The sequence below is a fragment of the Peromyscus californicus genome, unplaced genomic scaffold (genome assembly GCF_007827085.1).
Source record: "Peromyscus californicus insignis strain IS unplaced genomic scaffold, ASM782708v3 Scaffold_1__1_contigs__length_55948999, whole genome shotgun sequence".
Classification (NCBI taxonomy): Eukaryota; Metazoa; Chordata; class Mammalia; order Rodentia; family Cricetidae; genus Peromyscus; species Peromyscus californicus.
Window position 1 is genome coordinate 53,013,638 of NW_026294492.1, and position 15,626 is coordinate 53,029,263.

Sequence of the window (15,626 nt, forward strand, 5' to 3'; positions counted from 1 at the left end):
TGTTATCAGAGGGTAGCTTAACAGGTGATTAATCCCAGTGAACAAACATTTACATCTTATCACACTAATTTCTAACAGGCATGGTTAGCATACTAATGTTTGGGGTATTTGGGATGCAGTCCTCCCTTACCTACATTCTATTTTGTGTGACTTAATGTCTCCTAAAAACTGGTAAATCCTAATACCATCAATTCTACTACCATCAATTCTACCCTTCTACATCACAGTTTAGCCATGGAACGCTACTCTACACAGGAGATACCATTCACAAGCTCCACAACATTAACTCCAGATGAATCCTAAGCCTAATAGTTAAATACTAAAAGTTCAGAACTTCTGGAAGGTATTAGAGAGACCAGTATCCTCTGAATTTGGCAAATCTGGTGATGTTTCTCCACATATGACAATATAAGCAACACAGGCACCAGAATTTCACAGTGATGTTAACAACAAAGAAAGTTCTAAGCACAGATCTGCTCCCAATGCTCTGTGAAGATACAGCCCTGGGAGTGAAGTTATTCGGAGGATGCCAATCCAGCCCAGGGACTTGCAAGGACCACATAGGACCAGGCTAGACCAGGCAGTACTAGGCAGGAAAACAATGAACTCTGTCTTGGTTTTTTCGAGACAGGGTTTCTCTGTGTTGTTTTGGTGCCTGACCTGGAGCTCACGCTGTAGCCCAGGCTGGCCTGGAACTCACAGAGATCCGCCTGCCTCTGCCTCCCGAGTGCTGGGATTAAAGGCGTGCGCCACCACCGCCCAGCTGAACTCTGTGTCTGGCTCCCACCCAGCTAAGGGAGGACCCACCAAACCAGTTCCTGAGCCTCAGTCAGCTGCCGCTCCACCTAGTCTGCGGAAAGCAGCATCTCACTCACCAACACCAGCCACTCCTCCCTGCATGGAGACAGCAGCCCCTCACTCATCTTGGCTCACTGCTTCTCCCCATATTTGGAGAGCAACCCCTCACTCACCATGGTGCTGCTGAGCTGACTTGCTCTCTTCACAACGGAGGCCAAGGCACAGCATACGTGTCAACTTCCGACTTCCTCTGGAGAAGAGCTGAGCCAGGAGCCTGGCTCCTGGAAGAACCCACCATCTGACTGGCGGTCCGTTGGAGGCTCTGATTGGCTAGTGAGGTCTGAGTGACAGGACCAGAAGGGATGAACAGAAGGGATGAAGCACAGTGGTTCCCAGCCCTGGCTTCCAATCTAAGGACAGACCTATTCCAGATTGCCTGAAGATTTGTGCCAAATTCAACAGCAAGTCTCTTGTAGTGTAAATCAATGGATTCAGTTTTAAAAGGAAGTGTACAAAATTCAGAAGGAAGCTAATCAGACAACGTTGCACAAGAGGAACATGGGGTAACTGAAGAACATTATAAACAAAATTCACAGTAGTGTTGGGACTGATAACCACTGACTCTTGTGTGGAAAGTGTTGGGTTCTGAGGATCTGAAGAAACCCTTTCAAAAGGTCCTTGCCCAGATTATCACCAGCTCTTCCAAGCATATTCCTAGTATTAGAAATGGAGCTCAGTTTTTGCTCTATACATCAGGTTTTTAGAGAAACCTCTCAAAGCTCATGCAGGTTGCCAAACTCAGAAAGGCCTAGTTTTAAGTTTCTTTCTTTCTTCCTTTCTTCCTTCCTTTCTTTCTTTCTTTCTTTCTTTCTCTCTTTCTTTCTTTATCAATGCCTCTTTTTTAGAATTTATTTATTATATATAGTGTTTTGCCTGCATGCATGTCTGCATGCCAGAAGAGGGCACCAGATCTCATTACAGATGGTTGTGAGCCACCATGTAGTTGCTGGAAATTGAGCTCAGGACCTCTGGAAGAGCAGCCAGTGCTCTTAACCTCTGAGCCATCTCTCCAGCCCTCAAGTATCTTCTTGAAGGTCTACATTTTTCATTTGACATTTAGGTGTAAGATCCATTTAGAGTTAATTTGTGGAGGTTGTAAATGGCATCTCATGTACTGGGTAGCACTCCACTACTAAACTGCAATTGGTGATATAAAGGATTTACCAATGCTTAGGAAATAGTAATTCACACAAAGTAGAATTTGGCTAAGGGACGGTTGCCTCTAAAATATCCCAAAGATAAATAGTATGTTAACCAGGGCTGTTAGAGATTTGGATGCCAGGTTGTAAATGTTTATTCACCTTTTATGTATGGTCATATGTCTGTAGTAAAAACAGCGAATGGGTTGCTCATCCACAGAGAGGATAAAGAGACCATCTGTGTAAAGATCTCTCTATAGTAAGCTGGGTCATCATATTTTTGTTTTGTTTTGTTTTTCGAGACAGGGTTTCTCTGTGTAGTTTTGTCCCTTTCCTGGAACTCACTCTATAGAGCAGGCTGGCCTCAAACTCATAGAGATCCACCTGGGTCTGCCTCCCAAGTGCTGGGATTAAAGGTGTGTACCATCACCGTCCAGTTTGGGTCATCATACTTTTTCTTTTCTTTTTTTTTTTTGGTTTTTCGAGACAGGGTTTCTCTGTGCAGCTTTGTGCCTTTCCTGGAACTTGCTTTGTACACCAGGCTGGCCTCGAACTCACAGAGATCCGCCTGGCTCTGCCTCCCGAGTGCTGGGATTAAAGGCGTGTGCCACCACCGCCCCGCGGGTCATCATACTTTTAAGAGGGATTTCTTAGTTGTGTTGTACAGGATGCTGCAAACACCAATTTCATGATATTTTGTTATCTATTTGCTGTTCCTTGGTATCAACTACATACTTGTACTAAAATCCAAAAGCATGACTATAGTACTGATGCCATGTATTATATAAAGACTGTCTTGTGCCTTCTCTAAGGTTTAATTTAACAGATTGTGCCTAAGAAATATTAATTTATTACATTATCTTATACACAGTTTCTATTAAGCATCCTTTTATTTGTTGTTGCTCAGCACTATCTTAAGGCACACAATTGTCACCTTCCTATGATCTCCTGTGCCTGCTTACAAAGGATGACCACCACCAGGTTTGCTGATTGTTGCTATTCCATCACGGAAGGAGGGAGCCCCTCCTTCTGTGTATACAGCCTCTTTTTCAGGCAACTCTATGCAATGCATCCCTAATGACATGGGACCTTGTGGTTTTAGGGAGGAGCTAGAGTGCATAGCCTGGGAAAGTCTTGGGAGGAGGCAGATTCTGTGTATGCACCTATGAGAAAGCCAAATTTAAAAGTGGGCATTTACCTTGAGTGCTATCAGGCTTACTTGCCATGTCCACTAAGAAATGTAATATGATGGACAGTATATGGGCAGTGGAAGAGTAGAGAGAAGGTGAGCTCCACATTTGCAGCTAAGGGAGAGCCATTGTACATACTGGTGGAGACATTCCTGGGGTGGCTGCTTTTGGGTATTAGAGTTTCTATTGCTGTGAAGAGACACCATGACTACAGCAACACTTATAATGGAAAACATTTCATTGGGGCTGACTTACAGTTTAAGAGGGTTTAGTCCATTATCATCATGGCAGAAAACACAGCATCATGTAGGCAGACACAGTGCTAGAGAAAGAGCTGAAAGTTCTACATCTAGATCAGCAGGCATCAGAAAGTGACTGTGGCCGGCTGTGGTTCTTAGAGGTTAAGAACACTGGCTGTTCTTCCAGAGGTCCTGAGTTCAATTCCCAGCAACCACTTGATGACTCACAACCATCTATAATGAGATCTGTTGCCCTCTTCTGGCCTATAGGCAGAATATTGTATATATAATTAATAAATAAATAAATCTTTTTTAAAAAAGAAAGACAAGAAAAGATAGTTCTTGGTTGGTAATAAAAATTAGGATAGAAAGTGAATGAGGTACATTTTGGACTCACCAAAATAGGATAGATAATGGAATATTTTCTCTGAATTTGTCAAATGCAAATGGACTAGACATTGTTGATGTATTTATTGCCTGTATATATTGTATATAGTTGTTGTACTTATTGTATATAGTTTTTCTTATATTAGTTATAATTTTTTTATTTTAGACCAAAAAAAGGGGGAAATGTGGTGATATTTTATTTGTGCTCTAATAAATAAAGCTTGCCTGGAGATCAGAGAATAAGCCAGCCACTACATTAAATATAGAGGTCAGGCAGTGGTAGCACACACTTTAAATCCTAGCATTCAGGAGGCAGAGATCCATCTGGATGTCTGTGAGTTCAAGGCCACACTGGGAACAGAACTAGTAATGGTGGCACATGTCTTTAATCTCAGCACTAGTTAACCATAGAGGTCTGGAGGTCTGTACATACAGACAGAAAGTGATAGAGCTGGGTGGAAAGAGGAAAGTGATGTAGCTGGGTGGAGAGAAAGTGTGATGGCAGAGCACAGAAAGGTATATAGACATGAGTGTACAGGAAGTAGCTCTCTCTTGGGCTGAAGATTTCCTAGCAGTAAGAACTTGTCGCTTCACTTCTTCTATTCCTCTGATCTCTCAGTTTTCACCCCAATATCTGGCTCTGGGTTTGTTTTTTTATTAATACGACATCTAGCAGTTTGTCTTACAAAAATCCATAGATCATTTGTTTCATTGTTCATGGAGGCCATGGAGACCCCACTCAATGAATCTGAAACCTTATCAAGTCTCCAAAAGGAGGGTCAATGTGGGAAGGATTTCCCCCAGGCTTCAAAGTAAGCCACAGCACATAAAGGAAAGCCTTTCACTTATCCTTATGTTGATGGACAACTGGTAAAAGAAGGAGTAGAAGAGTCTGAGGTTCCTTTCAAACCCGAGTGACCCCTGAGGACTAGGTGCTTAACTGGCCTTGACACACAGAAAGAAAGATTAATTTTGGCCACCTGCATGATCTTCAGCACTAAGAAGAATTTTTAACCAAAGATTAAGAGAATTGATAACAACCCAAGGGCTCACATTCCACAGACATTAGATGTAAGTCTATATGGCATGTTATTTAGACAATCAATCTCACTAACGTATTCTTCTTGATAAAAAGATGTTGCCCAGATGTGAGACTTCAGACCTTGGTTCCCTGAGCACCGGCCCACAGTCAAGGAAGACAGGCCCATGATAGTTTTAACCTACAAATTAAATGATGCTAAATACCTTTTCTCTCTCAATCAAGAAAGCAAAATGGGAAGGGCTTCATGCTGATTTTTGGCTGATGAAACAGCTATGAAAGGGTGTGAAACTTGGTTGTGGGTTCAATCACTCTGGAGAAAAACTGTAGAGTTTAAAGGAAAACATCTCATAGATGGGGGCTATTGTGAGCCCATCAAGAATGTCTTATTATTAATCCTTCCCAGACACCAGTAACGGAAATCCTTTCCTGTCTACAATTGTGAGTTTGGTCTTGACATGTGGCCCTATGGAAGGGTTTCCCAATACTTCCACCTGATAACTCAAATCCAGTTGGAAGAAACCAGATCAGTGATTGCCCCAATTCCATAATGGCACTTGGGATTACCCTTCAGAGGGAGGTGGAATAAAAACTGGAGGTAAAAATCAACTAGACAATTTAAGGTAAAAAGAAACCTCAAAGAAACAAAAGCAGCTGCTTTTTAAACTAACAGCCAGAAGTGTCACGGGGACTCTGAGGACTTTCACCCTTCACAGAGGCCAAAGTTGCCAAAAAAGTGTTTTGGGATCTTGGATCTCTGATGCTAAGTGATTCTGGGGGCCTTAGGAAGCAGGAAAGTTAAAAGTGGTTATGAAGGCCTGTTACAAGAAAAGGGCCCTTGGTCAAGAGAATAGAATCTCTGTTCTGGGTACAGAACTAACATTTCAGTGGGAATAGGTCAACCTCCTGGCCAAGGAACCTAGTCTGTGGAGCCCAAGAAATGGTCACTCAGGACATTGATCAATCACCTATAATTGATTAATTGATTGCCCATTTGTAATCCCAACTGTAGACAAAACTGGAAAATTTTAAGGCTCTGACCCACCCCTACCTTTCTGCACTGTGACCCTAACAGCTTATAACCTATGGGCAATGAACTCCCATTTTTCCACAAGCATATCTGCACTGCTACTCCCCAATAAAAGCATGGGCTGCATTAGGATGTTCATTCCCATCTATCCTTCTCACTGACCAGTCAAGGCCCAGCCTGGAAGCCGTCACAGGACTGTCTTCCCAGCACTAGGCAACAGAGGCAAGATTGGGTATTCAAGGAAATTCTCAATTGCATAGCATGAGGCAAGCCTGGACTGCAGGAGACACTACACTAAACATAAACAAATAACAAACAGCGCTTGAGAAAAAAAGGAGCCAAACTATTAATGACCTAGAAACATTGGAGAACAGACACAAATAGAGATAAGAGCTGTAATGCTTTTAAGCAAAATGAAATAAAAATAATACCAGTAATAGGCTTTTTAAAAGGATAAATATAATTGAAAAAACACATAGCTATCGTGACTTTGAAAAAGAGCAGGCCATTCTCTGGTAGAGAGAATGTTATAAATAATATATTGTTTGACCTTGCCACTGTGTGTAATGTTAGCTGCTGAGATCTGTAACCTGACACACACAGCTCCAGCCAATGGCCTGTGTCTCACCTCACTGAGCTGACTTAACTGTGCCAACCAGGATTGAACACACCTGCAAAGTAGTGAGTGCCCCAGTTGGGAAATTCAGTATTCATTGGCTCAAGCTAACCTTCCCAATCTGTGCACCAACCAATCTGGCCTGCCTTCATTCACACGACATGAATTAATGTATGTTGGAAAATCGTAACAAGCAGGTCCTTTTTCATAAGGGAGACTCCAGCAGCTGATTGCCTACTCTGTTCCCCCTGCAGTGTACACAGCAAACTTTCCTCCTAGTCTGGTCTGAAGGCCGAAGTCATGCTTCACATACAAATCCTTATCCTGTGACTGCAATGAGCAGTTGACTACATGACTCAGAGGGATAATTTTAAAACTCAGTCATGCTACAGACCTTTAATTTAAGAATTTTGTTGGTTTAATCAAGAAGACAGTAAGGACATTGCCCTGGGGAACAACAGATTGGGATCAAGGTCAGCTGAGTCAGCATAAGAGAGCTTGTTCCAGAAATAGTTTCCAAAAAGCAGGAGGTACAGCTGTTCTAGAATTAATATGTCTTTATAGGGAAAAATTACTCCACACAGTTAAGAGATTAATAAACAAAAATCTGTTTAATAAGAGCATGCATCCAACTCTGGCTAATGCTAAAAGAGGAGCCAACCTAGAACCGATTTTCCATTACATTTATGATGTCATCCTTAAATTTCTTTTAGGATCAGGCCCCAGGATATACTTTGAACAATTTAAATAGGGACAGGAGTATTGTCACTTACACACATGAAGATTTACAGAGAAAAATCTATCTTTTAGATCATACACTAGAATCTATATTTAAAAGATGTATCAATACTTTTAAAAGATGTATCATTGTCTTTAATTCTTACACATACAAAATTATGAGGGCACAAATACAGAATATATCAGGGAAAAGTCATGTATCAGGAATGTGGATGCTGTTCTTAGATGAACAATCCTGCTGAGATATTCAAACCTCAGAATAAGGCTGCTTTTGCCTCTGAGCATGTTGCCTCAGAGAAAGTAGACAGTTACTTCCATGCACGACCAGAAGGAGTTCATTTTAACTAGCTTTGCCTGCTTTCTGTCTCAGGGCTGCGACATCATGATAGAGAATTCCATTATTTATTTATTTATTTATTTTTATAAATTTTATAATTAATTTAATTTTACATATCAGCCATGTATTCCCTCTTCCTACCCTCTCCCCGCCCTCCTCCCAATCCACCCCCCATTCCCACCTTCTCCAGAGCAAGGACTCCCCTGGGGATTCAACTCAGCCTGGTAGATTCAATTGAGGCAGGTCCAGTCCTCTCCTCCCTTCACCCAGGCTGAGCAAAGTGTCCCAGCATAGGCCCAAGGCTTCAAAAAGCCAGCTCATGCACTAAGGACAGGTCCCAGTCCCACTGAATGGGGGCTTCCCAAACAGTTCAAGCTAATTGACTGTCTCACTTATCTAGAAGGCCTGATCCAGTTCCATGGGGGCTCCTCAGCTATTGGTTCATAGTTCATGTGTTTCCACTAGTTTGGCTATTTGTCCCTGTGCTTTTTCCAATCATGGTCTCAACATCTCTCACTCGTACAATCCTTCCTCTCTCGCACCGATTGGACTTTTAGAGCTCCACCTGGGGCCTAGCCGTGGGTCTCTGCATCTGCTTCCATCAGTCATTGGATGAGAGTTCTACCATGGTTAGGGTGTTCAGCCATCCGATCACCAGAGTAGGTCAGTTCAGGCTTTCTCTCGACCATTGCCAGTAGTCTATTGTGGAGGTATCTTTGTGGATTTCTGGGGGACCTCTCTAGCACTTTGCTTCTTCCTATTCACATGGAGTCTTCATTTATCATGGTATCTCTTTCCTTGTTCTCTCTCTCTGTTCTTGATCCAGCTGGAATATCCCACTCCCCTAAGCTCTCTTTCCCCTGACCCTTGCCCTTTATTACCCCCCCCACACTCATGTCCAGTTTGCTCATATAGATCTTATCCATTTCTCTGTCATTGGGCTATCACTGTGTCTTTCTTAGGGTCCTCTTTTCCCTGGAGTTGTGAGTAGCAGTCTAGTCATCCTTTGCTTTACATCTAGTATCCACTTATGAGTGAGTACATACCATGTTTGTCTTTCTGAGTCTGGGTTACCTCACTCAGGATGATTTTTTTCTAGATCCAACCATTTGCCTACAAACCTCATGATGTCATTGTTTTTCTCTGCTGAGTAGTACTCCATTGTGTATATGTACCACATTTTATTTATCCATTCTTCAGTTGAAGGGCATCTAGGTTGTTTCTAGGTTCTGGCTATTACAAACAATGCTGCTATGAACATAGCTGAGCAAGTGCCCTTGTGGTATGATTGAGCATTCCTTGGGTATATGCCCAAGAGTGGTATAGCTGGATCTTGGGGTAGATTGATTCCCAGTTTTCTAAGAAAGCGCTATATTGATTTCCAAAGTGGATATACAAGCTTGCATTCCCCAATGGTGCTGGCATAACTGGATGTCAACATGTAAAAGGCTACAAATAGATCCATATCTGTCACCATGCACAAAACTTAAGTCCAAGTGGATCAAAGACCTCAACATAAATCCAGTTATTCTGAACCTGATAGAAGAGAAAGTAGGAACTAGTCTTGAACACACTGGCATAGGAGATCACTTCCTAAATATAACACCAGTATCACAGACACTGAGAGAAACAATCATCAATGGGACCTCTTGAAACTGAGAAGCTTTTGTAGAGCAAAGAACACAGTCAACAAGACAAAGCGACAGTCTACAGAATGGGAAAAGATCTTCACCAACCCCATATCTGACAGAGGGCTGATATCCAGAATATATAAAGAACTCAAGAAATTAGACATCAAAATGCCCAACAGTCCAATTAAGAAATGGGCTATAGAACTAAACAGAGAATTCTCAACAGAGGAAGGTCAAATGGCTGAAAGACATTTAAGGAATTGCTCAACATCCCTAATCATCAGGGAAATGCAAATCAAAATGACTCTGAGATACCACCTGACACCCGTCAGAATGGCTAAGATCAAAAACAATGAAGACAGCTTATGCTGGAGAGGATGTGTCGCAAGGGGAACTCTCCTCCATTGTTGGTGGGGCATGCAAGGGGAAAATTTTTATACAGAGTATTTATTTGAAACTTACAGGCCGATGGTCCTAGTAGTTGGGGGAGGAGAGTCCCAAATACAAGAAAGAGACGGGGGAGGGAGAAAGAGAGAGAGAGAGAGAGAGAGAGAGAGAGAGAGAGAGAGAAAGAAAGATCACATCCTCAGGAATAGGCAGATTGTGAAACTAAGGAGTACTTACTTATCTGGAGTCCATTTGACTTGCCAGAGGTAGAGTCAAGTCAACACCCTGAAGCTGACAAGATTTTTTGAGTTTACAAAAAGACAGAAAAGTTTTAGATATGTTATCACTACCACTGTTTGCAATCTGTATTCAATTCCACATTGTACAAAAGACAGTAGACTCATGCATTTGATACATAGAAGCTTGGGGACCCAAAAAATGATTCTGGATTAAAAGCATGAACACTTTGTCTGGAGGGATGGACATATATATTTGACAGATGTTTTTAGCACAATTAAGAGCACTTTTAAGTCTATACTTAGAAGACAGTCAAAGCAAATATAAAATCCTGTGACTTATAAAAGCTTGTGGCTTATAATAGTATTCTGTGCTTTACTAGCTTGACAAAACTCCATTGATTGATGCTGAAATTTTGAACTATAGACAATTTGGTATAACAACAGCATAGAGAAGGAAAGAAATTTTAAAGTTTTATACCTTTATAACTTGTACACTTAAGCTTTCATATCTTCAGACCTATATATACTGTGGTAATTTGAATAAAAATGGCTCCCATACGCTCACAGGGATTGGCACTACTAGGAAGTGTGGCTGTGTTGCAGGAAGTGTGTCACTGAGGGTGGGCTCTGAGGTCTCAGATGCTTAAGCCTGGCCAGTGTGTCTTCCTGCTGCATGTTCATCTGGATTTAGAACTCTCAGCTGACTCTCCAGCACCATGTCTGCCTCCATACTTTCCTCCATGATGATAATAGACTAAACCTCTGAACTGTAAGCCAGTTCCAATGAAATGTTTCCTTTGTAAGAGTTACCATGGTCATGGTGTTTCTTCACAGTAATTAAAAACCCTAACTAGGACAGAAGATGGTACCAGAGACTGGGATGTTGCTGTGATAGGCCAGACCATGATTTTGTTTGGAGGAATATAGACATTGAGACTTTGGTTAGAAAAGCTGTTGAATGCTTTAAGTGTTGCTTCTTGGGCCATTCTAGTGGGAGCTTGGAAGACAATGGTGCTGAGGGTGATTTGGACTATGGGTGAATTGCTCAAGAGGTTCAGAGAAGAACATGAATATGTGGTTTACAGAGCATTCTAGAGAATAGCTTGAAAAGAGACCCTTATGATGAGCAGTTCTAGTATCTAATAGAATATAAGCCCATATTACCTTTAATAGGAATACTAATGTGAAAGTGTCCTAGGCAAATGGGAAGAGATTTGACTCCAAAGGAAAAATTGAATACAGTCCCTTCTTCAGATTGATGAGTCTATTATTGTCCCAAAGTCCAGTCATAAACACAGAGACATTAGTAAAGATAACAGGAGCTGGACCTATTCAATCTACAAATTGAAATAGAGGAGGATGAGGAATGAAAGACCAATACACATGATCAGAGGCACTCACCACAGACACACAGGTCAAAGCAGGTCATATTACCAGAAAAAGATTCTCAGGTAACATAAGGCTCCATGTATTTCATAGAGTAACTACTACTCCCTTGGTGTACAGGGCCTTAACTTGGCCCCAGGTGGGCAGACATGAATGCTGATGATATGCTCCATATCTGCTTTCACCCTTTAGCTGGAGGTGTGCTATCTTTCTGGTGACTTTCACTATCTCCTTACCCTCTGTCATCGTCCTTGATGGCCAGGAGCCAGAGGAGCTAAAGAGGAATCTGTAATGATTCAGTGGATAAGCTGGTAATGACAGATGCACCCCCTTCCCAATTTTCTTCAACCAACCGGGATTCCAGGTCTCAAACTGTTTAAACTACACAGGCCAATTTAAAGGCAGTTCAGAATGCTCTGTAGAGAAATGATTTTTAGCTCTCAAACATACATCACCAGGAGGTGAATTTTAAAAATCGAGAATAAATAAGTGCAAGAATACCCTTTGGTGCTCCCTTTTTTATTTTTTTATTTCATTTTTCAGATTTTTTGAGACAGGTTTTCCTCTATGTAACTCTGGCTGTTCTGGAACTTGCTCTGCAGACCAGGCTGGTCTCTGCCTCCCGAATGCTGGGACTAAAGTCCTAGACCACCACCTCTTAGCCCCCATTTTATTTTTTAATAATTGTTGTTTTAATGTTCTATGTGCTCTTTCAATTATATCCTGGCCTTGAGGATTACGAGGAATGCTGGTAATATGATTAACATTTCATTCCTTACAGAAGTTCTAAAATTTCTGTACTATACGCTGGTCCACTGTTAGATTTTTATAGAAGTAGGCACTCCTGCAACAGCAAAAGTTTGTATAAGAGTGAAATGCAGAAGCATTCTCTGAGGATTGAGGAACTGCCCAAGAAACTTAGAAACAGGTAATGCTGTATGCAGGTTTGAGGCACAAGAGGAAAGTGGATGACATCCATTTGCCTTAATTCATTAGTATTTTAAACTCTGGGAATAACTTCAGCTATATGGCCATGACAGTGTGAGAGAGCACAAATGTGACATTCTGCACAATTTGTCCCACTTGTTTAAGCAGGTTGTGGCACTATACATGAGGTCAATTAGTATTAGTGTGTAGGTGTTGATGCCCCTGTTCTGGAGAAGTAAAATTCAGGCAGGTTAATGCATAAGCTTGCTTATTTCTCTCTGCAACAAAACGGGGAGGTTAAAGTGTGCATGAGCAGATTAATAAACAAGGGATGTGTACAGATGTGAACCTGATGTAGTTCCTGTAGTGGTGGGAGCATAACAGGATGTGAAGACAAAACTAAAGCAGTTTCTATTGCTGGAAACAATCCAACTACATAAGCAGAATCTGAAACGGTAATTAAGGATTAATGAATTAACCATAACTGATTAATCAAAACACCAGTTTCACCTATTGAGCTCAGGAAAAAGAAGTATTAATAAACTGATGAGTATCAGGACCATGAATCCCTCCTGTATCATTAGATGAGCCATCAATAAAATAAATTTCTGCCTGCGGAATGGGAGAAAATGGACAATTTTTGTAGTCACAAATTCAGTTATTAGGAGAAAATCTAATTGCTGGCCAGATGGATAATGATTTCCTACCCTTCATGGTAATCTACAAATAAAATTTGAAAATCCATAGAATTGTATAACACTTTCAAACACCAATTGTTAGAGGTAATATAACACAGCAAAAGAGTAAGAAGAGCACTTAGTATTTTCTGACCATTATGGTGTAAATATTTTCATTCCAGAGGTTTATTTTCTGGTGTTTATAATAACTATAAGGAGACAAGTTAGTGAGGAAAATAAATAAGTTCAAAGGCAGTGTCTTAGTGTTTCTATTGCTGCAATGAAACACCATGACCAAAGAGCAAGTTGGGGAGGAAAGGGCTTATTCAGCTTATACTTCAGCATTGCTGTTCATCATTGAAGGAGTCAGGACATGATCTCAAAACAGGGTAAGATCCTAGGAGCAGGAGCTGATGCAGAGGCCATGGAGGGGCGCTGCTTACTGGCTTGCTTCCCCTGGCTTGCTCAGCCCACCTTCTCATAGCACCCAGGACCACCTGCCTAGGCATGGCACCACCCAGCATGGGCTGGGTCCTCCCCCATTGATCACTAAATGAGAGAATGCCTTACAGCTGGATCTTGAGACATTTCCTTGACTGAGGCTCCTTCCTCTCTGATGACTCTAGCTTGTGTCAGGTTGACAGGAAACCAGCCAGTATAGGCAGCGAAGAATCCTCATGACACAAAAATGTCTCTTCTACTCTGGATTCAAATAGCTGTAGTTGTTTTCTTGCCTCAGGAGATAATATGTGAGGACTGTGCAAGAATACTGCAGGCCGCAGGAATATATTATAAGAACTCAGCTGGTTATGGCAAAGTCACTACCTGGAGGAATCAGGGAATTCCTCCAGAGGAAGCCAAATCCCAAGGGGTTTTTGGTGTTACTTGGCTTGTTATATATCAGCTGTATTCTGTTATGAAAGTCATGTGTGCCTTCATAGTTTTCCCAATTGACTTTTCCCCAAGAAGGGCTAACAGTGTGGACTGATCACTCTCTGGACATACACATTCCAGGTATTTGGAGAACAGCCTTAGGAAAGGCTTTCTCTGGAATCAGATATCTCCCTTGGCCACTTTCAAGGACTAGCAGTAATAACAGTCCACATGCAAGTTTCCTGATTTAAGGTAAATTTCACAAGGGGACACCACCTAGGTCAGGTGGACGTTAAGTAATAGCTTTACACAATTCAGCTTGGACCCTCCTTTCTTATAGCCTTACTAACTTTATAGACTGCTAACTCCTTACCTAACCACTTCGAGGAATATTTAGATAACCTTCTGTGCTGACAGCTATGCTCAGCCCAAACCCCAGTTCAAGCCTCCCTGTAATTATCATCCTTGGCAGTATCCGGCCACGTCCATCCCCAGATGGAGGAAAGTACCTTATCAGAGATACCTCTGTACTTTCTAAGAACAGACTTAAGCATCCAGGCTACCCATTTGAGAAGGCCTGGCGGATATGCCAATTAAGCTTTACTTCCTCCTTTCCCAAACCTTACCTCTGGTTCCAGATATCCCTTTAACTATCACCAGAGGCATATAGCTGTACACAGGTTGCCTAGCGACTGAGCACACTTTCCCCCACCCTGCAGAAAAACGGCAGATAGCTTGGACAGATAGGAGCCACAGGAAAGACGAAGACAGTTTTATTTTCTCCCATTGACCTAGCAACTTATAGATTCTTAACATTTTCTACTAATCACGTTTAAGACTATAGTTGAGCACATAAGATTCCCTCTTCTTAGATATTACCTGAATTTAGCCTTTAGTTAATTCATTTCCCCATTGGTCACTTCCCTTTGGGGTTGCAAATGATAATTAATGGTTATTGGCTCCCTATGTGATTCTTATCACCACTCCGTTTGACCCTGGAAGCCTGGCTTTATATACCAGGACTTCCAGGGCATGGAGAACAGAGAAGAGAAAAGAGAATGGAAGAATTAGACGGGTAAGAACTTGAGAGGAACAAACTGAGATGGGGAAGAATTAGATTGAAGGGCTAGAGGAGAGTACCAGAGGAATGAGATGGAAGATGAGGAAGAGTCAGATGGGGAAGTACTAGCTGGGTAAGAACAAGATGAAAAGGATCTAGATGAGGCAGAGTTAAGACAAGAGAATTAAGATAGAACTTAGAGGAAGCAGTAGATAAGTATAGAGAGAAATCAGCCAAGAAAGGAGCTAGATATGAGAACAGAACTGAAGCTGTGTATATGTGGATGTTATGCCAGAGGAATTAAAGCAAGTGGACTATAGAGCTCGGTGTGCTGAGATTCTATTTCCTGAAAATAGTCCTCGCCGTTAATAGTTCTCTCTCCTGAGCCCCTGGGATGTATAATATTAAGGCTGGTCCCTCTAATATTATACAAGACAAGGAAACCTTCTAGAGTTTTTTTTTCTTTCTCGAGACAGCGTTTCTCTGTGTAGCTTTTGGAGTCTATCCTGGAACTCGCTCTGTAGACCAGGCTGGCCTGGAACTCACAGAGATCCACCTGCCTCTGGCTCCCAAGTGCTGGGATTAAAGGCATGTGCCACCACCACTGGCCCTTCTAGAGCTTTAAATAGTATTGTTAGTGAATAATTGGAAATTCCTAAAGCAGGATGTATCCAATTAAATACCCTCTAATAATTTATAAAAGTTAACTTTATTTTTTAAATTGTCTTGTCTATGGACATTTTTTGTGTGTGTGGTTTAAAAGTTGTTCTAGCAACCAGTTTTCCCAAACATTGCACACTTTGTACCTTTTTAGTGTAATAATGAGCCCATTTAAAAATAGCATGTCCCAAGTCATGTCTTATATGAATTGTA

At 41.6% G+C, this 15,626-nt stretch overlaps 1 pseudogene; it reads right to left on the bottom strand.

Annotated features, from left to right (window-relative positions):
• The window catches only part of LOC128115871 (zinc finger protein 120-like), an 81,083-nt pseudogene that overhangs the window by 42,646 nt on the left and 22,811 nt on the right, over positions 1–15,626 (bottom strand).